The sequence below is a fragment of the Equus caballus genome, chromosome 19, assembly GCF_041296265.1.
Source record: "Equus caballus isolate H_3958 breed thoroughbred chromosome 19, TB-T2T, whole genome shotgun sequence".
NCBI classification, from domain to species: domain Eukaryota; kingdom Metazoa; phylum Chordata; class Mammalia; order Perissodactyla; family Equidae; genus Equus; species Equus caballus.
The window spans coordinates 31,368,966-31,395,353 of record NC_091702.1 but is presented as its reverse complement, the minus strand read 5'-3'; the positions used below and the strand labels follow the sequence as shown (position 1 = coordinate 31,395,353).

General features: G+C 41.2%; 2 long non-coding RNA genes across 2 annotated transcripts in view; one reads left to right on the top strand and one right to left on the bottom strand.

Annotated features, from left to right (window-relative positions):
* LOC111769036 (uncharacterized) overlaps nucleotides 1–12,147 on the top strand; it is a 33,745-nt gene extending 21,598 nt beyond the window's left edge. The window contains exons 2-3 of the long non-coding RNA XR_002801753.2: nucleotides 1,467–1,647; nucleotides 11,906–12,147. This is a non-coding gene — a long non-coding RNA (uncharacterized lncRNA). The remainder of the gene's footprint in view (nucleotides 1–1,466; nucleotides 1,648–11,905) is intronic.
* Nucleotides 12,148–13,981: 1,834 nt separating this feature from the next.
* Nucleotides 13,982–25,231, bottom strand: LOC138919128 (uncharacterized). The gene is made up of 3 exons (XR_011429061.1): nucleotides 25,030–25,231; nucleotides 18,913–19,106; nucleotides 13,982–15,180 (listed from the first exon to the last, which is right to left on the bottom strand). It is a non-coding gene; the product is annotated as an uncharacterized lncRNA (long non-coding RNA).
* Between the last annotated feature and the right edge of the window lie 1,157 nt (nucleotides 25,232–26,388).

Below are 26,388 nucleotides of genomic sequence, written 5' to 3'. Positions count from 1 at the left end.
ACTAAATACTTGTTGGTTTCCTTTGCCATAAAGGTGGTTCTGCTTTTCTCTTGACCATCATCCTTTACCATTTTCCTGGTATTATTTTGGTTGCTTGATCAAGATTGCCCTAGTGGATCATCTTAGCTAGATCTTATCCATGAAGATAAGGAAGAGGACTCATCCAGTTCAGTTCTTCTTAGGTCCTAAACCCTCAAGGAAGGGAGTTGGTAGTGTAATAAAACACATTATGTGCATTCATGAAACAATTATAGGTTTCATGAAAACTTTTGAAGAAATTTGTTAATTGGGGTCCAAATTGGTATACTCCTGAATGGTGCCTTAAAGGCAGTTAAGTGTGTCATCCTGAAAACAAAACAAAGGTTAGAGTTTAATAAAAATAGTTATATTTGGTGTGTCTGCCCTAAATGAAATCCACTTTATAGGACCTAAAAACGACAATACTTGCTGCTTTACAGTAAGACATTTATGGCAGCATGCTTTTCTTGTCGTATGACTGTCACCTGTTCTACCTCATAATCATGGACCCATACCTTTGGCTCCAGTTCTTGTTTGCTAGGGCAGTGTTGAAATTAGATAAGATATGAATGCTTTGCTAAACTCATTGGTTGGAAAAGGCCCTTCAGAAGTGCGGTACTTGATTGTCCTCCTTTTCACCTTCTCTGCATTTTCTTTCTTATCTTGGTAACCATAGAAATAGTGAAGAGAGGTGGCAGTGGCCCAGATCCACTCCGTCATTGCATAGAAGATGATAGTTGCACTAGTCCTTTGTCAATGATGATTTGATAGAAAAGGGGAAGGGTTGGACCTTGAACAGCAGCTATTCTGGTTTTGAAGGCGTGTGGGAGAAGGGCTTACTGCCCCTGCACTGTTATCTCTGCTCTCACCATTCAATGCACTCCCAAGTCTCCTGCGCCCTTCACTTTTCCCTCTACTGTCACTGATGCCCACCCCTGCTTGATCAGTCTCTCCCACGTAGACTCCTCCATTTGTCTTTACCTCCTTCTCTTGGTCTCTCTGACTCTGTCCTCTCTCAAGGTGTACCGTGAATGTGAGCTTTGGAGTTAGAAAGATCTCCTATGAACTAGTGCATCAGATCCTCAACTTCCTGCTCTCTAAAGTTGTAATAAAACCTACTTCTCAGTTATTCTGAGGATTAAAAAAAAGATGTATTTATGTATACATTTCTAGGCATTCAGTAGGCATTCTATAAATGTTGGTTTATTTTCTTGCATATCATTGTTTCTCCTCTGACCATGTCCATGTTCTTTTTTACCTCTAAAATTTTACTGCTCAAAATGTGGTCCGAGGACCAGCAACATGGAAAATGCCAAATCTCAGGTCCCATCCTAGACCTACTGAATCTGAATTTTAACAACATTGTGGGATGTTTTATCTGCATGTTAAAGCTGGAGAAGTGCTGCTCTAAAACAAAGACTCCTTCTCTTTCTATCTTTTTTCCAAAGGGGAAAGAATAATGGACACCACTGATTGCATGTCTACTCTGTGTCAGGTGCTGGTTTCTTGCCTGCCATTTCCCTCATCCTCACTCTCTGAGGTTGGCACTATCATCTCCCTTTACCTGTGAAGAAATGGAGACAGAGGAAAGTTCACTCCCCAGCCCAAGAGCAAGCAGGCACGGCAGAGGTGAGACTCAAACTCAAGTCTTTTTCCTGAACACTTTGTAGTACTTCAGAACCACAGCGGCCTACTGGCTTTTATTGCTGGAGAAGAAGACAGAAGTGGAAAAAAAAAGTATAAAATGAAAACAAAACAAAACAAAAAGAGAGACACGAAAGCGTGAAAGGTAACCTTGAGTTTCAGTGAAATCAGTAGAGAACCACTTTCTTGATGCTGATTCCAGCTGTCCTCAGTTCTTTTCCAGGTTCTTTGCCCTTTATTTGATATTGACATACATTTTGGCACCTAATAAACGATGGCAAAATATTTTACAAACATGAAGTGGTTATTTAGTTTTCAGTCTGTTTGCTGAAATGATGTATTAGCTGATTGTGGCATCTAACCCAGCATGTGATTGTGTTACTTTGTTCATGAGTTTTTTCCAGCAATATTTTTTCTCTCAACTACATTGTGAGATGGTTGGGGGAAGACAGCTCCTTCCTTCATTCCTTACAGCAAGGGGAAAAATACGCTATAGTATTTATATTTCTGGAATGGGAAATGAAATTTAATTTCAGGTTATTTAATAGTTTTAGATCATTTGCAGTTAACATTACATTTTATTATTAGTGCTTCTCCTTATTTGAGCAAGGAATCCATGCCAGTCAATTTCATTTTAGATCAAGACAGATTCATATCTTGTCTTCTGCACTAATCTCGATGTCTTAAATTTCTTGCTATGTTAATAAACTCCCTATGACTTTCGAAATTAAAAAGGCATAAAACATTAATTAACTGAAATATTTGAGTTTCCCATGTGGATTTTAATAATTATACCAATGATTCCATATGGGTCAAAATAAATACCATCTGATAATTGACCCAGGTAAAATAAGGTAGAACCTTCCTTATATTCCTCTATAATGTTGTTAAGCAGTAAGAGGTATGCTGGATCCACGAACTGATTTTTAAACTTTTGGAGGGATCTTTCTTAGAGGAAAATATTTTATCCTTACGACATTCTTAAGTCTCTTGAAGAGCTCATGATATATACTATAAGTACAGATATATTCCATATTTGAGCTACCAAGTTAATAAACTGTACCAACCTACCAATTTTCCCTCTCTTACCAGTTTTTCCATACTTTGAAGCTTAATTCACTAGACAGTGTTCCCTAACCAATCAGAAATGGGAAGATAACTGCTCCCAATAAGTAATATTTTTAAACCTCTCCACTCCACTTATTTATTTAAATTTGTTAAGACATCATGCTGTAAGGGGGATGGTTATCTGAATTTATCCCCTCTGGACACCAAAACTGTGTCCGTGAAAGTCAGGAAAGTCAGGTATCCATTCCAGTCCAGATACCTACTGTTGTGGGAATGAGTGAAAGTTCACAAACAGCGGTGCAGGAAATATCACATTTCTTTATTTTCCCTCCATCAACTGGAATTGGACTCTGAGCCCCCATCCTGTAGAACAAGCAGAGAATTCACTCACTCTTCATTGGCTCTTGCCACAGGACCGTGCTAAGATTCTGGGGAGGTACTGACCACTCTGGTCAGTGACCGTTGGCCCGCCTTGGTTTCTGCTGGCGTGCCTGTGTCTCATCAGCGTGGGTTAAGGGCCTAGCTTGCTTCTAGACCATGCCTGGGGAAGGAGAGTCTTGGGGGAGCCCGAGGATCCCTTTGCCTAGGGTCTGCCTTCCTTACAAGCACTATAGGCCTTCCCCTTGGGGGCCTTGCCTCATCCACTGGACACTGCCATCAAGCTATACAGCAAGTCTCGGGGCTCCACAGAACCCACTGACTTCTGTCCCGTGTCTAGTCTCTCAGAATCTTGGCTTGCTTTCTTTTCTGATTTAAAAAATGCTTTCCTCTCTCTTCTTCCCCTCCAAGACACGCAGGGTTATGTCTTGTATGGATTTAGATTTTTCAAAAGACCAGAAGAGCCTCTGACTTCATATGTTTATGTTTTTAGCTCTGTAAAAATTCCCAAGGTAAGAAGTTAAAAAGGACTTTCCTCCTTACTTGAGACTGGAGGAGGAGAAAAACAGGAGAACTGGGTAAATTAGAATTTAAAAAAATTATCCCGACCAGTGTCAAAGAGGTTTTTATCTTGGGATTCTATGAAAACAATAAAGGCATTTATGTTTGATTAAATGTACTCTAGGTTGAAAACTCTTTACTGTAAACTACATTAAAGATAAATATACAATTCTGATAGAAATTTCTAGTGCCTCCTGGAACTGGGAAAATTTGTAGCCCAGGTTTAGGTCTGATCTGTGTTCCTTTGTGGCATTTCCTCTCTTCTGCTCGTGGGGTCAGTTTAGGTTTCACATGTTAGGAAGAGACACTTTACTTGGGGACTAAGGGGAAAACAGATTCCCAAAGTGTTTCCTTTGTAATATTATTAAAAATATGTAAATATTCCTCCTGCTCTATATATGTATTATATATATAATATATATATCTCATCATGTTTTTGTTTCATGGATTCAGTATTTCACCTTTTTTCTTTGAAGGTACTAATCATAGTCTTTATGAAATTTATTTGTACCCTGCACTATTCTCTAGCCCAGGAAACTATGTTTTATATATATACATCTCCAAATAGATAGTCATATTTTTTAAGTTTGTATTTCAGGTATATTAAATAAATATCCATGTATAGATTGATTTAAAGGCATTTAACTGGATAACTTGAAGGTGAAAATTATTTTAAAAGGAGAATAATATGCAATTTTTTCAAGTGGTTTCCATAAAACCAATTTTATGCTAGTAAGATATGTGTGATACAAGATTTTATATAGTATATTATATTTTAAAAGCATTAGGATATGGGCTGGCCCAATGGCATAGTGGTTAAGTTTGTGTGCTCTGCTTTGGTGGCCCAGGCTTCATGGGTTTTGATCTGTGTACGGACCTACACACTGCTCATCAAGCCATGCTGTGTCAGTGACCCACAAACAAAGTAGAGGAAGCTTGGCACAGATGTTAGCTCAGGGGCCATCTTCCTCACCAAAAAAAAAAAAAAAAAAAAGAGAGAAAGAAAGAAAGGAAGGAAGGAAGGAAGGAAAAACATTAATATGCTGATAAAACTCTGGAAACTCTTTTTGGAAAGTGAAGAGTTAGCCAATAATTTATCTCTTTGCATCATGAGGGATGGATAGTAATATGGGTTCAGGAATCAGACTGCATGGTTTTGAATCTGCTTTCACAACTTCTGTGTGATGCTGGTAAATTACTTAACCTCTCAGAACCTCCATAAAATGAGGATAATAATATCTACATCACAGAGTTGTTGTGGGGATAGAATGAAAAAATACTTGTAAAGTACTTAGAACTATGCCTGACACATATTTAGTACTTAGTAAATGTTAGGTATTATTAATATTTTTTATAGAATGAGGAACCACTGTAAATGATCATGGTATGTAATCTATCCCACCAATTATTTATGGATAACTGTTACTTATTCTTCTGTTAAAAATTATTGTATTTGATATATTTGACATATTTGCTTCTTAGAATAATGAAGCTTCAAAAAACTCACCATGTGTTATCAAATATGATTGTCTTGAAGAGCTATTGAGTGTGATCTCAATTGTCAGAGTGGAAAAATCTTAAGACACAATCACATGGAACTCTGCCACGAGACTTTCTGATGCACACCCACCCCCTAAACAACACCTACACACTCACATACAAACTCACACCTTTGAGGCAAGCAAAGATACTGCTTGCCTCAATGTTTGCATGCAAAAACAAACAAGAAATCTATGTCTCTGAAATAAAAAGTTAACTTTTCCTACCAACATAGGTGTTTATTGTTTGGGGGAACATCATTTAGGATACAGGCATTAGAATTTTACAGTTTGTTACTTCGGATACTGTATTTTAACTCAGCTTTAATCAGTCTTTCTGAAATGTGACGTATTTTCTTCCTTCTTTAATATTTGTACTACTAATAATGGTACCTGACATTCATAGGCCAATTACTACATGCCTGTACTTTCTTTGTATTAACTTGCAACAACTCTATGAGCTGGATACTCATTATTTCCATTTTAGAGGTGAGGCACAAAAGTTTGAGTAACTTGCCGAAGGTTAATAGCCAGTGAGTGGAGGAGCCAGGATTTGAACCATGCCTCTAGCACCAGCTCATTTTAACACCATACCGTACTATACAGTAAGATATATGTTAGTGGGTGATATGTGTAAGGTTCCACAAAATGCCTGACTAGGGTTTGTGTTTGCTGTGGAGCTGATTTTAAATCAAGTGAAAATCAGAAGTGTGACTCTGAGATTATATTACAATGAACTTTTATAACATTTAAAAAAACATTTTATTTGGAAATATAGCTTATCCTGTTAACATAGATTTTGTTTTTTAAGGTCTAAGTTGGTTCTTTAAAATAAGAAAAAAAGGCTCCATAAAGAAGCTCACTTTGTCAAGCAAAGTGTTGAAAGAGACTGTGAAAATAATAAAAATGGCACCTTGTATTTGTCTAGTGTTTTATTTTTAAAATGTTTATGGGGGTTGAACTCGCTGTTACAGGAGGATTACGTTATTACGTTCATTTAAGAATTACATTATCACATTCATTTAACTAATGAACTCCCTAAAGCTTTACAAGTATCATCCACTGTTCTCTGGCAGCAGAAAGGAAAAAACATATGTCACTGAGTTGCTGGCCTCAGGAATGTTGAGCTGATGGGGGAAAGTTTACTCTCTTGTTAATTTCAAGGTGCTTTAAGAAATTAGTGGCAGCGATGTTACCTGTTGGTTTCCATCTTATCCTTTGCTTCGTTAATCAGAACTCCATTGGGTGGAAAACTTTGTCCTGTGGAGCTTGAGGCCTGATGAAGTCTCCACAGTGCCCACTGTCACGTCTCAGGCCATCTGGGCGCGTTTGAGATGGAACTTGGTATTAGGCTAGTGGTAAAAACATCCCCTATCTGCAAGCTGATATGATGCTTGAATTCCCCTTATCCTCCTCCTTATCTAAGGTCTGCCTGCCCTTTCTAGAATAGCCCTACAGACATGTGGGAGCTCCCTAATTCTCAAGGCAGCCCCTAAATCCTTCCTCTGTTCTTTCCTTTCTGCCTTTCCTTCCCTCTCCCTCCCTTTTCTTTTCTTTTTACCAGGGCCTTATAACATCCACTCGTTTTTTCTTTCTTCCTTCAGGGCCACACAGAACAATTCCATGCCCTCCTCAGACCGAGAGTCCTACAGCTAACTGGAGGCAATTGCTATCTTTAGTCATATCTCTCCACCTAAGATTAAAGAATCACTCTGTATTACGGGCTATAGAGTCCTTCAAGCATTCTTTAGAAAGCAGTATTAGCTATTATTATGGAGCTAAATATTAGCTCAGTATTAGCTAAAATTTATTGAGCCAGGTACAATACCTATACCATTTCTAATCCTTACAACTTTGCCAGGTGAGTTAGTGATAACCAATATTCACCCAGCCTTTACCATCAACTCGTCTAAGATATGGTAAACACAAGTAAAGCCCTTATAATAGTAGTTGACACTTAGTAACACTCAATAAATGTTCATTGTTTTTATCTTCTTGTACTTCTGTAAGCAGATGGAGAATTTTTGACTCAACTACAGTTTTTTTTTTTCTTTTCAACTTGATAAAATTAACCTGAGGAAATCATTTGGCTCCTTTTATTAGTTCACTATTTCTCGGCTTTGTATTAACCACATATTTTGTCCTTAAAGTCATTCAAAAGGATGATCAAGGATCAAGAGCTTCAGGTTGTTCTGGGCCTGGCCTGCCTTGCGCAGTTTTCTGAGGTCTGTTTCTTCCGTGGAGGAAGCACTATCCTGCACAAGGAGAATGGCACCTGAAAGTTGAGTTTCAGCTCTAACAGGAGAACACTGAAAACACAGCTCTAGTTTGCTTTTCACATACTAAAATTCATTTTGAAAAACACAGCTTTTCTCAGCTCAATTAAAGGGAAGGAGAAAGAGTTGATGCCCCTGGTGATCAGGTGCGGGGCTGCTGGTGGCACCTGCCACTCCAGCCTGAGAACCGGTGTATGTAGGCATTACATAATGTTTGGGGAACATTATTTAGTAAACAGGCATGAGAATTTTACAGTTTACCATGTAGGATACTGTATTTTAACTCAGCATCTCTCTTTTTCCCCTGCAAGTATCAGCTTGGATTTTTGGGCCAATTCCCTTGGGCTCACATTTCTTTGAACTGGGAAGGACTCATAGAACTGGTCTAGGTGGTTATAGAAAACCTCAGCAGTTGGACGCCTGTGGCTGCTGATCTGGTCTGTTACCCGTTGGGAAAGGAAATGCTCTGGAATGAAGAGTGTCTGGGTCAGATTTAGGCAATACGGGAAGAAGCCTGCTGGAAGGAGACCTGGGGTTTGGTTCCTGGGCACTACACCCAATCTCAAGTCGTGTTGGGAGCTGTTCTTACCCTGAATATGAAGCTCAGTTCCCCAACTCCTTTTATTCTATTTTTCTTTTTTTGTATTCCACCAGATGTCCTTCAGTCTGACATAGAGAGGGTTAAGGTGCCTTCCAAAGCACACAAGGTCACCCTTATTCACAAAATGTCAGGGCTAGAAGCAGATCTGGAAATATATTTAGCAGAGATTTTAGTAAGATATATTTACATGGTTCACTCTCGCTTCCATGGGTGATGTTATTGCTAGCCATTCCAGTAAAGGAAATGGAATAGCTTCTAAGAATATTCCTACCAACGCGTGTGCTGACTCACATGACATTCTCCGTCCTCTTTTGGACCAGATTCTTATCATGAGATGTATGTGTTCCACAGGGACCAGTACCAGTGACAGTTTGTGGTGGAGGAGCAACAAGGTTTAAAATATTAAGAGCCAGTAGCTAGTCTGTGAAAAAACTTTCCAAATCTAATAGATCATAAATTAAACAAAACTTGAAGATAGAGCTTTCCTCTAATTTGACAGCATCCTAATATTTACATTACATTAGCAAATATGATTTGTTAAGTTTTGCAATAAAATGCAAAAAGCCTCAGTGAGGCTATAGGAAATACTGAATTGTCTTTCTATTTTCTTCATAGGAAATATTGCAAAATAATTGTCAAATGAAGACCTGATTAAAGAATATACAGCCAGAAATGTACCAAACAAGTATTATAAAGGGATGTCAGGGGGGCGGCCTAGTGGTGCAGCGGTTAAGTTTGCACGCTCTGCTTTGGTGGCTTGGGGTTTGCCAGTTCGGATCCCTGGTGCGGACATGGCACCACTTGGCAAGCCATGCTGTGGCAGGCGTCCCACATATAAAGTAGAGGAAGATGGGCATGGATATTAGCTCAGGGCCAGTCTTCCTCAGCAAAAAGAGGAGGATTGGCAGCAGATGTTAGCTCAGGGCTAATCTTCCTCACACACACACACACAAAAGATATAATAAGTAAATGTGTTGCAAAAATGGAACAATGTGATGATCTGAAGGGAGAGGTAAGTCTGTAAAAGAAGAAAGAGCAATGGGATGGTGAACAGGAATGTGAGGAGGAACAGGGCAAGGAATGAATCAGGTCTTTTTCCCCTGGCAGACATCTAGGTTCCACCTGCTGCAGTTCCAGAAGCAAAGTCTGTGAAACCGGGACATGCTGCTTGAGTCAGCACACCTGCTTTGCTGTGAGGTCTATGAGGCTAGAATTGAGCAGCTGGAGACCCGAGGGTGGGTGAGATTTCTGGGAGAGTGGTTGTAGGGAAGAAAGTGATGAAGAACAAAGAAAACAGAGATAGGAGGATTGATTAGAAAACTCTGGTGGAATTCAAAGAAAGCGAACCTCTCAAAAAGGGGATAGTCAGCTGTGGAGAACTGAAGAGACAAGGTGAACACCACTGGAGAATGTAGATTTGTTGAAGCTCTGGAGATGGAACTAGATGAAAGTGGGTGGATGATACAAAAGTGGAAGGAGTGGGTGGAGACCAGAAGTTTGGCAGAGAAAGGAAGGAGGGTAGTTTACTAATGGAGGGGATTAGCTAAGGTTTTTTTGTTTGCTTTGTTTTATTTCTGGGACAGAGGAGGCATGTTTCAGGGAGTAGACAGACGAGAAGGGTCAGTGAATTAGGAGTGAAGATGTTAGAGAGAGAGGACTCAACTGAATAAGGAAGGAGGTAAGACAGACAGTGGTGGAGAGAACAGATGGGAAAGGAAGCAATATGTCCCCTGTTGAGACTGGTGGAGAGGATGAAAGAAAGAGTGTAAAGAGAGACGCTTGGAGGTAGAATGGAGAGGAGAGGAGGCATCTATCATGAGTTTTCAGGATCGATAAGACAGTAACATGAGGTGTCTGCTGCATTCAACAGAGTCTGTGAATCAGGTTACAGTGGGGATGTCCAAATTGCTTTTCTCCCCATGAGACTAAGCAGAAGATTATGTTACTGTAAACTGATGTTTGAGCTACAACAACAAAAAAAGATACACAGTCTGTTGCACACCTTAGCTTTGTAGCTTTCGGAGAAAATGGGGCAATTGTCTGTCTTTTCATGGCAAGAAGCAGATAATGCAATCTCATCACGACATGATATATACACCTTGTGATCACTTATATGAAGTAAAAGTAGAGACATAATGGGAGGTGACATAAATTTCATAACTGTATGCTGTGGAGTATGTACTTCTTTCTCTGGAAGGATTCCAATAAGCCAATTATCAAGTTTTGTAACTGTCGCTTACTTTGGTGAGTAACAAATTCATCAGAAGAAGAAGAAAGACTTGTATGAATCAGAGGCAGAGCCAGGAGGTAGTCTATCCTTGGTTCTTACTATCAGATCGAACTAAGAAAAGCCAGAAGAACTGGCGAAACCTGCTGGGAAGGAGTGAGTCATTGTGCCTTGTTTGATAAAGCTTGCTGCATTCTCTCATTCTCTCTCTGAGAAAATTCGACTATTCTTCAAAGCAATGCCTTTTGCCCTGAAAAAGTAGCCCATGCCAATGGTGTGATGGTGTTAACCCCCACCCAGATCCTCCCTTTTTGAACCAGTCATCTGGTATGCAAGCCCCTCTAACCCTGTCACTTCCTGGTACCCTTTGCGCTCCTGGACACACTCCTCCTTGGGTCTATGTAAGAAAATAAAAAGCACAAGCAGTGGCAGGACTGGGCGGGCAGGTGAGTGAAGCAGGGCAGGACTCTCTTATTAAGACCTTCTTACTTAATCACAGCTACTTCAAAGAAGTGTGGGCCCAAGGGAATTGGCTGAAAAGTCCAAGCAGATGCTTGTAGGGGAAAAGAGTATGGGAAAACATAATTATCTCTTGCAAAATAAGTAGCCGGAACCATGTCAGCATCATGGACTTGTGCTGACATAATTGAGTTAGGTCATGCGAGCGTGACAGATGAGATGCCCCAGAGTCAAGGGGTCCTAACTTGTGGATCTCTGCCGGGATGGGTCAACACTCCCCAAGGGGTGTTTAGGGGGTGTTTTGGTCGTCACAGTGGGGGTGCTACTGGTGTTTAGTAGGGGTGGGATGCAGCCATGGTAAATGTCCTGCACTGACTGCACAGACCACGCGGCCCAAGGAAGAACGATCCCACTGAACACGCTAGTATCACCCTATTGAAACACACTGAGTCGGAGATACCAGAGAATGCTTCCTCATGGCATTAGACTTCATGGGTTTTCATGTAACAAATCAAATTCTTTGAAAACAAAATGCAATTAAGTTGGATGCTTTAGACATTGATTCATTTCAATGCCATGTCCAAATATGAAGGACAAGTATCAAGGGGATGACCCTGAGTTTGTGGAGAATGAATAAAGTTGTTTGGATCTACCTTAAAAATAAAATATAAATGGGAGAGGGAGATGGATAACTAGTGACAATGGGTATAGAGTTTCAGTTTTGCAAGATGAAAAAGTTCTGGAGATCTATTGCACGATGATGTGAATACACTTGCTACTGAACTGTACGCTTAAAAATGGTTCAGATGGTAATTTAATGTTCTATGTTTATTACCATAAAAAAAAAAGTCAGTGAAATAAGGAAATAAAAAAAGACATAAATGGCTTGGGAATTGGTCAAGACCCTCATTTTAAACCTTTGGAACAGAATTTCCGTATAGCCAGGTCAGACTGTAAGTGAACATAAGTAAGGCCATCTTGTTGCACTAAATGACCCCAGTCCCTCCTTTGTGAGACTACTCGCTGCTCTGCACGTACTCAAAAAAAATTCATATGCTCTCTTGATTTATGGCCTCTGCCTTCTGCGTACTCCCCTATAGCTTGATAAAACTTTGTTCTTTGAATTTCTTTCCAGGAACAGGCTGACCACTGGTGGGAAACACACCTACAAGAAATTCATCATCACTGACAGAAGAACAATGAAAGACCCTGGAGTCCGTCATGCCTGAAGGCTGACATTTCTAAACACCCTCCTTACTGCCCATTTCCCCTATATAACTGCCTGAAGATTCTGTAATCCTTGAAGATGGGTTTTTTGAGACATTAGTCACCCGTCTTCTGATTTGCCAGCTAATCTAATGAAAACTTCCTTTCTCATCCCTGACTTGTTGTGATTAACTGGCTCAGATCACTGTCAGCAGAGTGAGCCCATTGCTCAGTATTAAGATGTAAGCAAGTCATGGAGGAGAAGTTTGTATTTGGGGTCCCTGAACATCAGCCATTTTGTTATTTGATCCTTTTTTCTACCTCTTTCCCAGCAGGAATCTTCTCTGCCCTCCCCCAGGAAGCCATAATCTAGTGATAATTCCTTAGCTTTTGACAGTGCATTACAGTTGAGCAATCCTTTGCCCTTACGTTGTCTCATTTGTCTTCCTCGCTTCCTCCCTTTCTCCATACACCACCTCTCCTCCACATTCCAGCCTCCCCCAGGCCTTAGCCTCATTGTCTCTCTCCTAGACTCCAGCAATGGCTTTTCACCTGGTCCCCGGCATCCCTGCTGCCTCTTCCCCACATTCCAAATCCCTTCTCCATACTCCAGTCGTAAAGATTCTTTTAAAAATTATTCAGATCATATCACTCCTTAGCTTCAAACCCTTTAATACCCTCCTTTGCACTTAAAAACAGTTTCCTTACACACCTCTCTCCTTCCTCGTTTCTACCTCTTGCCCCTTGTGCACTGTGCTCCAGCTCAACGACCTTCCTTCTCTTCCTCAAACAAGCTTAGCTCATTCCCACTGTGGTACCTTTGCACTTGCTGTTCCCTCTGCCTGGAATGCTCTTTAAATGGCTGGCTGTTTGTCATGCTTTACATCTTTGACTGAATGTCACCTTTTCCAGAATCCTTCCTGACCCATCCCCCACCAACTCTTCTAAAATAGCCTCCCTCCTCCTAGTCACCCTGCTTACTGCAGTTACAATTCCTGTCTCAGTCTGAAATTGATTTGTTCACATTTTTATTATTTGTTTTCCTCTATTAGAATATAAGCTCCATGAGGGCAGGGTCATACGTGTTTTATTTATCATTTTATTACCTGCATCCAGAATAGTACTTTTTACATATTAGGCACTCAACTAATATTTGTTCAATGGATGAATGCATGAGTGAATAAATTTGATTTTATAACACTCCTGTGAGACAGGCAGAGAAAATATTCTCAATCTTATTTTACAGATATTTTCAGTTATATTTTACAGAGTATCTGTACTTGCCAGTCATGTAAGTGGTGGAGCCAGGGCAGATCAGAAGTCTTCTAAGTCCCCTCTGCTGCATTCTTTTTGACAGCTCATAAGTGGTTCATCTTAGCCATCTTAGAAGATGGAAGAGGACGCGGGCACTTGGAGAGAAGATCAACCGTCACGCTATACTCACATTCACAAAATTGTAGCCAGAGATGGAAGAGCGGGAGGGTTCCCCGCCAGTGTGTTCCATCCTCACCATGTCTGTACTGGGCGCATGCATAGCATGGCTGGAGGAGGCAGGAGAGCATGGTGGTTCACGGCAGGGCTTTGGAGGAAGACAAACCTGGATTTCACTCCTAATTCTACTACTTACCAGCTGTGTCTTTAGATAAGTTCGTTATCTTTTCTGAGACTCATTCTCCTTTCTTATAATGTGGGAATAACATCACTAACATTTTAACGTTCTTTGGGGGATTAAATAAGAGAATGTCTGATGTTTCGTGTATAGTAAGTGCTGAATAAAGAATATGGTGTCAGAATGTTATGAAGATAGGATTCAACAGGCTTATAAGAAGTTTAGCTTTCCAATGCCTCTTTCCTCTCCCTACAGAAATGGAAGGGAAGTTAATTCCTGGTATTTAGAACTGACAAACTCTCAGTGATCATCCAGTCAAGCTACTTATTTTGTACTTTGAGGAAACTCAAGACCAGAGAAGGTGGTGACTTGTCTGGGTTTCCTTGGCCAGTAGTGGGGGAATTGGCAATGGAAATGGAACCTAAATGGACTGACTCCTGTTTGTGACTCTTTCTATTCACTGTTGACATCATAAGGCGTGGAAATCTCAGATTTCCACCTGTTTTTTTCCTTGGCCAAAGTACACAACAGAAGCCAGGAGGGTCCCCTCAGGGCAGATGGGATTGCATAGAGAGGGGCAGGGCCTGACAAGTCCTGCAGCCCTCTCCAGGGCCCACTTGTTGGCTGTGTGACTTGGGCCAGTTATTTCTTCTCATTGAGTCTCAGTTCCACTATCTACAAAACAGGGATGATAATAGTAGCTATATCTTAGGGTTGTCATAAGAATTAAATAAAATAACCCACATAAAATTGCCTGCAACATAGGAAAGACTCAATAATAGATCTATTTCTAAACTTGTATTAAAAGTGATATTAAAATGGCTTTTGTAGGGGCAAATATAGTTTTGTTCATATAATCTATATACAACATATAATAATATTTGACTAACCTTGGAAAAATATAAACTACATAGTTCTAAAGAAATATATTGATTACCATTGAACACTGGTTTCTGGTAGAGAATAAAACATCCCAAACTGACTGGTAAATGAAATCCCCTGCCCTACATTTCGTGTTGTAAAAACAAATAATGAGGCTGTATTAAATGTTAGTACTAAAAAATGAGTTAAAATACAAAATACATTAGAATAAATTTCTGCAAAGTCTATACAGACAGAGGGAATATATCAATAAAAATGAGCGCAAAGCAACCAGCGACATAGCATATATATGAATGAATTTTTTTAATTTAATTTTTACTGTGGTAACATTGGTTTATAACATTATATAACTTTCAGATGTACATCGTTATATTTCGATTTCTGTGTAGATTACATCGTGTTCACCACCCAGAGACTAATTACAATCCACCACCACACATGAGCCTAATCACCCCTTTTGCCCTCCTCCCTCCCTCTTCCCTCTGGTAACCAGAAATCCAATCTCTATCTCTATGTGATTGTTGTTTTTATCTTCTACTTATGAGTGAGATCATATGGTATTTGATTTTCCCCCTCTGACCTATTTTGTTTAGCATAATACCCTCAAGTTCCATCCAGGTTGTCACAAATGGTCGGATTTCATTGTTTCTTATGGCTGAGTAGTATTCCATTGTGTATATGTACCAGATCTTCTTTATCCGATGAATGAACTTCTGTACAGGGAGTCACAACACATATAGTCAAATATTTCAGTAAAAACTAGCACAAAGTACAGGATCAAACTATTACATTGGAAGGAATGCCAATATCACAGTGACGTGGGCAGTTATATCAAATAGTTCACAGACTATTAGTATACAGAAGGCAGCAAGGGAACAAATTGAATTCCAGCAGAATCCAGTATTACTATTAATACCATATGCCCATAACGATGAGCAGAAACATTTAAAAAAAAAAAAAAGGTATCATAGAGGTTTACTCTTTGTCCTTAGAACCCAGCAAACCTTCTTCAACATTCATCAACCATCAAGCTCAAACCCTTTGTCACTGCTGAATCCTGATGTGTCTCTTCATCGCTGGGTGTCACCACACTAGAAATGAGGCCAACACTTCTTCAAACCAGTAAATCCACATTTCTAGACTGATTTCACCACTACCTTTTGTTTTAAAACAGTGTGTTCACTAGCAACTCAACACTTCTCTTTTTGTTTTCAAGTCTTTGTGATTTTCTTGGTTGTTGCAAAATCTGACCAATCTGTGATACAGGAAAAAGAAATCCCTGTTAGTGGGGCCACCCTGCCAGGCCAGCCTCTCTCCTCAGCTCAGAAAAGCCCTGGAGGAGGGGTAACTAAGAAAGACATTACAGAGAGCTTCCTCTGTCAGGGAGGAGGGCTTCAGACATCCCAAAGGACAGATGAAGCCAGGGGTACTTATTCCTGATAGAAAACATAAATTAGACTCAATGAGGGTAGAGGATGGATGCTCATTTTTGACAGAATAATTTCCTACCATATAGAAATAAAGATTTGACCAACTCCCCACCCTAAATTCAGGGCAAGTTCTTCATGACCAAAGTTTAAGCAAAAGTCTCAGTTTCTATGGTTTATTCCTTAGTTCAAGATCATTTCTGAACATGTTAACTATGGGAATCAGAACACTCAGGGAGGAGCTAGGCAAATGTCCCTGGGGACCAGAAGGCTGCTCAGGCATGAAGGATCTGGGAGGGTTCTGATTCGACAGGTGGAGGATGCCACAGAGTCATCTCGGATTTTTGGCTACAGAAGTAGTAAGCTTTCATGATAGGCATTTCTAACCATTGCTGGGGTTTTCTTAGATGTCGATATATGTCTTGGTAGATAGCAGTGGGTTTGTGTCTCAACAGTAACTGTGCATGACGGTTGTCTCCCCGGTGGACTACTCATAGAGCAATGATGCAAGCGGACCCATTCCAATGTGGAAAGAAAGTCTTAGAACTTGTAACTGCTAAAATCTCACATTATAAGTTTTACTTTTGTGTTTTTTTCTATGAAACAGTGCCAGTATATAGTTTATAAAAAATAAGTGTATGTTTATTGAGGGCATGTGCACAACAACTTTTTACTGATTAGGATGCACAATCAAAAAACATTGGAGACCACTGGCCCATAAGGCAATTGTTTCGGTGTACAGAGCAGAATAATATTAGACTTCAATTTGCTGAGCAATTTCTCAGTTGTGTGCCCTTTACTTGTCATTTAGCCATCAGTTTGGTGGCTAGGATTATAATGATGTAACTAAGGAATAATCTGCTGGTAAATAAGGAACTCCAAAACAAACCACTGAGTCGTGGCCACGGTCAGATGCTTTCTGTCTTCCCTTCGCTTAGGGGGAGGGGTACAGCGGGAAAACAGTGGTTTAGTAGTCAGAAACACCTCAGTATGACTCCAAACTCTGCCTCTCATTAACTTTATGATTTTGAGAAACTTAAGCTTTAACCTAGCTGAGCCCCAACTTCCTCACTTGCATGATGTAAGAACAAAATGAAATAACATAAGTAAGCACCTAGCATAGTGCCTGGTGAGTAAGCACTCAACACGTCAGTTCTTTTGTTTCCCGAATCTCTTACTCATAGATCAGATCACACATATATTGAGAGAATTGCCAAGTCTATACGGCTAAGTGAAATATTTAAGAACTACGTGGCTTGGGAATTACATGACATAAGCCTTGCCAAATTAAAAAAAAAAAATCTGCAATTAATAATGACAGGGAACCATGACAGATAATGCTGTCTAAAAAGAAGCTCCTTATCCACACAGAGGGTCTGATACCCCCATCCGTGCCCAAGGGAGAAAAGCATATGTAGTCCCATCCTTTGGTGTTGGCTTTGGCTGGCTTCCTGGTTTGTACTCCAGAGGGAAGAAACCCTCCCTGGCCTCTGTCGGAGTTCTGCTGCCAGTCTGCACACCCTTGGCATTTTCAAATAGCCCCAGCTGGGCAGGCAAGGCACAGGTGACAGAGCAACAGCTGTGGAGATTCTGCTGGGCCAGCAGTGGCCCTTTACCCAGGCTTCCTGACGACCACAGCTATGACAGGTTCGCTTGTGAAACTTCCTCTCCTGGCTTGCCGTAGCCAGTATAGGGCTATCTTCCTGTTCAGTTGGTTATGACCCAGGGTGAAGAAGGATATGGGAGAGCCTGGGTGGCAGAGACCCTTTATATTCAATATACTTGATGAGTTTACAAGAAAATCACTGGATTTTCCTCCTTTCCCAAAGCATAACTTGTTGATAAAACCTATGGTAAGCTGAATGATGGCTCCAAAGACATCCAGGTCCTAATCTCTGGAATCTGGGAAAGTTATAATGGCAGAAAAGAGTTTGTAGATCTTTTAAAAGATCTACAGATGGGGAGATTATTCTGGATTATCCAGGTGAGCCCTAAATGCAATCACAAGCGTCCTTTAACAAAGAGGCAGGGGACCGGCCCGGTGGCGCAGCGGTTGTTTGCATGTTCTGCTTCAGTGGCTCAGGGTTCATTGGTTCGGCTCCCGGGTGTGGACATGGCACTCTTGGCAAGCCATGCTGTGGTAGGCGTCCACATGTAAAGTAGAGGAAGATGGGCACAGATGTTAGCTCAGGGCCAGTCTTCCTCAGCGAAAAGAGGAGGATTGGCAGCAGCTAGCTCAGGGCTAATCTTCCTCAAAAAAAAAAAAAAAAAAAAAAAAGGAAAGAAAGGCAGAGGGAGATTTTGACACAGAAGAAGAAGGCAAGTTGACACTGAAGCAAAATGCTGCCTGGCAGGCTTTGAAGAGGGAGGGGGCCCATGAAACAGGGAATGCAAGAAATGCAGCTGGAAGGGCTGGAAGAAGCCAGGAAGTGGATTCAGCCCTAGAGCCTCTGGAGGGAGCACTGGCCTGTTGACACATTGATGTTGCCAGTGAAACTGACTTCAGACTTCTGATCTTCAGAATTATAAGAGAATGGATGTGTTATTTCAGTCCCAAAGCTTGTGGTAGTTTGTTACAGCAGCCATAGGAAACTAATACAGAAGCTTATATATAATGAATTTTGTTTTTTCCCCAAAGCTTTTCTATACACATAATCTCACTGGATCCCCAAAATGACCCTACAGCATATATACACCATTATAACCCTTTTATAGGTGAGGAAATCGAGGTTCAGAAAGGTCAACAAATGGCTCAAGATCATCCAGCTAGTAAGTAGGGTGGCATTGGGATTTGAACCCAGCTTTGTCTCCTCCTGGAAAGCCTGTCTTGTTAAGACCATGTGCGTTTGCATGTTGTTATGTACATTTTACTGTTGGGAAAGGAGTCACAAAGAAGTAAGCACTTGCCTGACAGAAGCAAATAGCGGGGCTACAGGCAGAAGCTAACATCACTGATTATTTTCTAGGGTCTTTACCAACATATAAAGGGTAAGGAGAATGTGGGAAGCAGATAACTACCTTTCCTTTTTGTCAGACGGGTTCATTTCTGAAGAAGAGCCACACTCGGTCCTGTAGGTGGCTGTAAGGGTGGTGGATTCCTCTCTTTGTTTTTCTGTCCCCAAGTTTCAGTTTTTGTGTTTGAGTCACAAACCAAAAGCAAGGGTGACACTCTTCTCTGGGCTGCCCCTAGTTTGTGCGCCTTAAGGTGGAAACTTCAGGACACAAAGAGATTAAGTCAGTCAAAGGGTTATTTGCCAATCTCGCGTCTACTTAAACCAACGCTCAACAACAGTGTGATATTTTCGTTTTCAGCCCTCTGCTTGCGAGACCTTCTTTTTTCTCCTCCTCCTCCCGGATATTTGAGAGGTTTCACTCCTCGCTTTTTGGTTCTGGGTGGGGAGGTTGTACTCACAGGGCTGCGCACCCTCTGGGAAACTGCTACAGAGAAGGGCGCTCTCCCTCCTTTCTCACCTCCCTTTGGGAGGACAGATTGGCAGTGTTGACCTTCAGTCCTGAGTCCCCTCCCTCAATGCACAGGTCCCTCCGAGTCTTTTAGAAACAGTAGGAAAGCATAACTGCTCTTGCCCAAGCCAGTGTCCCCTATGGCTGCCTCCTCACCGCCTACACAGACTCTGAATCACAACCAGATGCTGGCGAGGGGAGGGTTGTCCAATGCTCCATGCACGGACTTCCAACAATTCTGTTTTTAGACCTTTATAGCATCTCTCACCTTACGTGGCTCCTGGTGCCTCCAAATTTAAGCTTCTCAATGATTCTGCAAGGCAAATTGCTTAGCTTCTCCTTGGGATTCCCTTCTACAGTTTCCATAGCTCTCTCCCCTTTGCTGAGATAATTTTCTTTTTGTCTTATAAAATCTCATTACATCTACTGATATCTCCTCTCCTATTCTCTTTGCCCTTAAGGATTTATACCTTTTTCCTTATTTACCGACATTTTAGTGAGGACTTGTTGAATAGGAAAGGAGATAAATGTATGTGATCAGTCTATTTGTGTAACCTTTACCTTGAGTGGTTCAATTTATTTTTAATTATGTCTTGTCAGGGCAACAAATGATGGAATTAAAAAAAATTCCTTTCCGTAATCCTTTTAATTTTAAAAGGAGAGCTTAGCTCTTTTAACGTTTTGATTGATAGATTTATAAATCGTTGCTCTCTGCTGAATCCTTTTGGTTATGTCATTTTAATAGAACATTTTAAAGTCTTCATTTAATTCCATGTGGATGACTATCAAATGTTTGAAACCTAGCTCTTTAGCTTTAATCTTCTAAACACCTCTATTCTATAACTCCAAATTTGATTTAATTATCTTTAAGCCCTCTCTGAAATTTCAACCTTCCAAACCAAATTTACCCTTTTATTTTTTTAGGAGGAAGATTGGCCCTGAGCTTACATCTGTGCCAATCTTCCTCTATTTTGTATGTGGGATGCCACCACAGCGTGGCTTGATGAACGGTGTGTAGGTCCACGCCTGGGATCTGAACATGTGAACCCTGGGCTGCCAAAGCAGAGCATGTGAACTTAACCGCTACACCTCCGACTTGCCCCCCCAATTTTTGTTAGAAATTTTTGTCAATATTTTCCAGTTAGCTAAATTTACCTTTAAGGCATTTTATTCTTTCCTAACACAAACAATAATAATATCCATCCTTCATCCCCAGAGGGGGTTTTGCTGTCCTCTGCCACCCACTGCTTCAGTTGAGGTCACCTCTGTCACCTGAGATGTTCTCAGAATGGAAAGGTATCAGGCAAGGATAAAAGTTACACATTGCACAAAATAGGGAACCACTGAGCAGTAGCTGGGTACCCTACTACTTTTATTGTTTTAAAAGTATTTTCATGCATACCATACAACTTTCTTCTCCCAGCAATCCATAAGGGAGGCAGTGAAGACATTCTCCAAATTGACAGAGGAATGGCTAGAGTTGGGAGGGGTGACTTAGTGACTCACCTAAGAGCACACAGCTAGTGGGCCACAGCCAGGCCAACTCACCCAGCTCCTGGTAGGGTGCTTTTCCCACTTCTCAACCTTCTGACATTTGTTCCTCACAATAACCAAATAATTTCTCAGACACATTGCTCCTTCCTGCACCATTAGCCATTAGGTGCACTAATAGCCACCATTTATCAGGTGCTTTCTATATGTCAAGGCCATATTAAGAGCTTTATATATATTAATTCATTTAATGGGCTTATCAATTCTATATGTACTACCATCACCATTATCATTCCCACTTTACAAAGGGGGATGGAGGGGAACATAAAGAGGAAGTAATTTGCAAAGCTGGCCACACAGCAGGTGAGGGGCCTGGTCATGCAGTCTGCCTCTGGAGCTTTGCAGCTTCCATAGTCTCACTTTGGTATAACTTCCAGCTGTTAAAGACCTTCATACAAAACCCCCTACCTCCACCCCAGCCTGAAATCCAGATGGAATCTCAAAAGCAACTAGTTCAGTTTTTCTCTCACTAATTCCCTGCATCTTAGACAGTCAATAATTCTTGTGAGTGCCAAATACTAATCTAGGACTTTTCTAGTTTTTGCTCACCATCTGACCTCCTAAAGAAGGGCTCAGGGTCGCTTGGACCCTGTGGCCAAGTCATTGAAGTTGACGTTGAAGCTGAAGGTCGACTCTGACCCTCCACATCTAGCTGGCCCTCTTGTCACCCATAGCACTAGGCATGGTGTTTGTTCCTTGGAACATGCCCAGGGAGTCCCAAAGTCGCAAGGTTTTTAATTTATTTCCTTAGCATGAGCTTCCTTATTGGCCCATTTTCCACTGGCTCCCTGTACTATGGACAAGATTGCTTAAATTAATTTGAACTAAATGCATCAAAATGTTAATGGTTAAATACTTTTTTGGTTTATTGTTTTCCTTTTTTAAAAATTAAAAATATTTTTGAATTGAGTAAAAAAACGCATAACAGAAAATGTACCATCTTGACCTTTTTTTATTTTTTGCTGAGGAAGATTGGCCCCGAGCTAACATCTGTTGCCAATCATCCTCTTTTTGCCTGAGGAAGATTGTTACTGAGCTAACATTTGTGCAAATCTTCTATTTTATGTGGGATGCTGCCACAGTGTGGCCTGACAAGTGGTGCTAGGTCTGCACCCTGGATCCAAACCTGTGAACCCCGGGCTGCTGAAGTGGAGCATGTGAACTTAACTACTACACCACTGGCTCAGCCCCTATCTTAACCATTTTCAAGCGTACTGTTCAGTAGTGTTACGTGTATTCACATTGTTGTGCAACAGATCTCCAATAAACTGTCACAACAATGGGGTTCTAGGTGGACATTATTGTGTTCTTTTTGTTTTTGCTGAGGAAGATTTGCCCTGAGCTAATATCTGTGCAAAACTTCCTCTATTTTGCATGTGGGTCACCACCACAGCATGGTCACTGACAAGTGGTTCAGGCCGGTGTCCTGGAACTGAACCCAGGCTGCTGAAGCAGAGCATGCCAAACTTAACCACTAGACCACAGGGCCAGTCCCTGGATATTATTGTCTTCGTTAGGGAAGAATAAAATATCTCAAATGTTATAAATTTAACTAACTGGAAAACATTGGTACTTCTGACAGAAATAGGGAGTTTAGGGAGGCTAAAATATTGAGGAGGGGTTAATGGCTATCTCTGGATTGTGGTATGATGCATGGTTACCTTCTTCTAGTATTTAAAATTTGATGGCTTTCCTACACTGTGTATGTTACTTTTGTTTATCAGAAATGAAACCAAAGAACCAAAGGGAAACCAGCACAGCTTCCTGGCAGGTGTCAAGCATACGCTCCAGTTTAATAATATCAGTACAACCAAAGGTTACTTTTAGGCACACTTTTGTAGAGGAACTTTCCTGGGTTTGTCCGAGATGAAGCAATTTCACAAGTTTGGGCACAGAAGGTTCAAAGAAGCTGCTGACAGTCTCAGCTGTCAAGCCTCCTCCTTGGGGATGCCAGGTTAACTTGGCAGCTCTTGCTGTATTCCTAGACTTTCTGGTTAGCCTGGAACGTCTTGTCCAACGCATAGAACCATAGATTAAAACATCCTCTGGCGCCACCTTACGCTAACTTGAATGAATTGCACCTATTTAGACTGGTTTCACTGTAGTAGACTCAGTCGCTATAACTCCGTGAATTAGAGAGATAAGGAACCTATTTTTGTAACTACACACCCTTAATCTCTTTACTTTTCCAAAAGTTTACTGTTATGTAATGTGATACTTGAATTGTTTGATACCAGGATTCATGATTCAGTTAAACACCTGTTAGGACAAATATTTGTGTGGAATTTATATACATTTGTATCAAGTTCTCCTTCTGCTTGTGTCACAAGGATGTCCTAAGACTCGCTTGGGATGATGCACATAAGACTTTGTATATGATATGATTGCCAGGGGAGGACAGAGCTAGGGCGTCACGGCTAAATTGAAGGAGGAAAGTGCTTTATAATAATAGAGTGGTCAGTCATTAATAACAACAATAGTCAACACTCATATGGTGCTTATTACATGCCAGGGCCTGATTGAAGTACTTTTTATGCAGTAGCTCACTCAATCCTCCCAACAACCCTATGAGATAGGTACAGTCCTGTCTCCATTTTTTTTTTAAAGATTTTATTCTTTTTCCTTTTTCTCCCCAAAGCCCCCCGGTACATAGTTGTATATTCTCAGTTGTGGGTCCTTCTAGTTGTGGCATGTGGGACGCCACCTCAGCGTGGCTTGATGAACGGTGCCATATCCACGCCCAGGATTCGAACCTACGAAATACTGGGCTGCCTGCAGCGGAGCACGAGCACTTAACCACTCGGCCACGGGGCCGGCCCCAGTCCTGTATCCATTTTAAAGACCAGGAAATAGGACACAGAGAGACCGAATAACTTACTCAAGAACACATTGTTAAGTCAGTAGCCAAACCAAGATTTGCACTTTGAACTTATGCATTTTGACTGCAGAGTCTATAGACATTAGGCATTACTGCCTCCAGCATTAAAACAGTAGAAGTACTAGCTTCCATTTATTGAGCCATTAACTGTGTGGACTCAGTGCCTCAGATGCTTAATCTTCTATCATCCTCACACTAATGCTATGAGGGACTAATTATCTCATTTTAGAGATCAGAAACCAAGGCTTAGGGTAGTCAAGGAACTTGTCCAAAGTCATACAGCTGTTAAAGAACTGAGTCCAGCTCTATCTGATTTTAGACCCCTGCTTCTTTTTTTGTGAGGAAGATCGGCTCTGAGCTAACATTTGTTGCCAATCTTCCCCTACTTTTTGCTTGAGGAAGATTGTCACTGAGCTAACATCTGTGCCAGTCTTCCTCTTTTTTATGTGGGATGCTGCCACAGCGTGGCTTGACGAGTGGTGCTAGGTTTGTACCTGGGATCTGAACCTGCAAACCTGCAAACCCCAGGCCGCCAAAGTGGACCACGTGAACTTAACTCCTATGCCATCGGGCCAGCCCCAAGAACCCCAGTTCTTAGCCACACAATCATGTGGCTTCTTAGAGTGTCATCCATCTAATCACCGCATGAAGAGAAGAAAAAGTTACTACAGCAACATAGTGGTTTGAAATAGGTGAGTTATACTCCCATATGCCCTTGTTTTTCAAAATGAATCTTGACTATGTTTTAGTGAGAGCCTTCTATAGTACAATACGCATTTCTTGCCCTTTTCAAGAAAACAAAGCTTTATGTTGATCTTTAAGGGAAAATCATCATGCACTTCAGTTGTTGTATGACTCTGTAATGCCATAATTGAAAATTGTAGTGCCATTTGCCCATAAATAAAATGAAACCAAACTGCCATATTTTTTGAGACATTGCATCTGTATTTTCCAATTTTTACTCTGGCTTCTTCATGTGAGACTATCATTTCTGGTTGCTTCCTACGTATTTCATACGGTAGCCCATCTCTCACCTCTGATACCAATACATTGTACATAACTAAGAGAAAAAAGAACATTGATAAAGGAGAATTGAGAGAAATATGAATAAACTAGGAGAAAAGAAACACTGAAACAGGGTGCAAGGGATTCTCCTGTGAGTAAAAGCCTAGAGTCTCAGAGAATAAAAGTTGTTAAATCTATTTGAGTTCTTTAGATACTTTTTGGTTTACTCCCTTTCTTACCTGCATTCCGGAGACCTGAAATAGCTGGATAGCTGGATTCTGAAGAGATAAAATGTTACCATACATGGGAATAAAATGGCTACTTTGACTTCATGGCCCATCTTGAGATCCAGAGTGGTCAGAAAACCGCCCTGTCAAGTTTTGCCTCAGTCTGTTAGTGTGCTGTCTCTGCGCAGTAAGATTGATCGGGTGTCCAGCTACTGCTCAGTGGTTCCCCATTTTGTGCAATCTGTACCTGCTTTATCCTCGCCTGATCTCTTTCCATTCTGAGAACATCTCAGGTGACAGAGGTGACCTCACCTGGAGCAGTGGGTGGCAGAGAACACCGAAGCTCTGTCTGGGGATGAAGGGGGGAGAAATCAGGCCTGGTGATCTAGGCTGAAAACAGGACCTCCATTGTCTCAGGGGAGTGGCTGGTTCCTAGAACAGTCTGGGGCTGAGGCTGCAGCACTTTCCTCAGGGCTCTTGCTGTAGGTGTGGCCGCCTGGGGAGGCCAGACCCGGGATAGCCAGACAGCAGGGCTTGAGTCCTACACACCCAGGGCCGTTAGTTTCCCAGCTTGGAACATGAATAGGGTCCTCACTGTCTTTCACCACGTCTAATGAAATACCTCACATTTCTCTGCAGTTCCTCTATAGTTGCATTACTTAGGATTTTTTTCTTTTTTTGGTTTTATGACTCTAGCAATTTAGGAGGGAAAAGGAATTTATGGAGTATGGTAAATCAGAATCAGTGAAAAGATCTACAGGCTATTTTCCATAAAGCTGCCAGAGCAATTTAATACAAATACAAGTCATTCGAAGTCTTTCTCTTGCTCAAAACACACCAAGAACTTTTCAATACACCTGGAATAAAAGCCTACCGGGTCCTCCACCATCTTGCCTTGGCTACCTTGACCTCATCTCTCCTCCCTCGACTTACTCAGTCTGCTCCAGGTGCTCTGCCCCCTCTGCTGTTATTTTAAGCACCAAGCACTCTCCTGCCTCGGGGCCTTTGAACTTATTTCACTTGCTGAAGAAACTCTTCCCCAGCATTTATATAGTTCACTCCTTGACTCTGTTCAGATATGTTTACTTGTTTATCATCTCTCCCTAACTGGAATGTCAACTCTGTGACGGCAGGGCTTTCCCGATGAATTTCCAGAGCTTAGAACAGGGCCAGGCACACAGGAGGCTCTCGATGAGTACTGGTTAAGTGGGTGACCAGGTTATAAGTAGCTCCAGGAACCACAGTGGCAGGAACTAAGAGTCAATCTCTAAGGCACTGGAATGAAAGAGCTGACTGGAATATATTAAATTTTTTTTTCTAAAAAGCATCAAAGAGCAAACAACACAGTGAACTATCGTTGGACTGAGATCT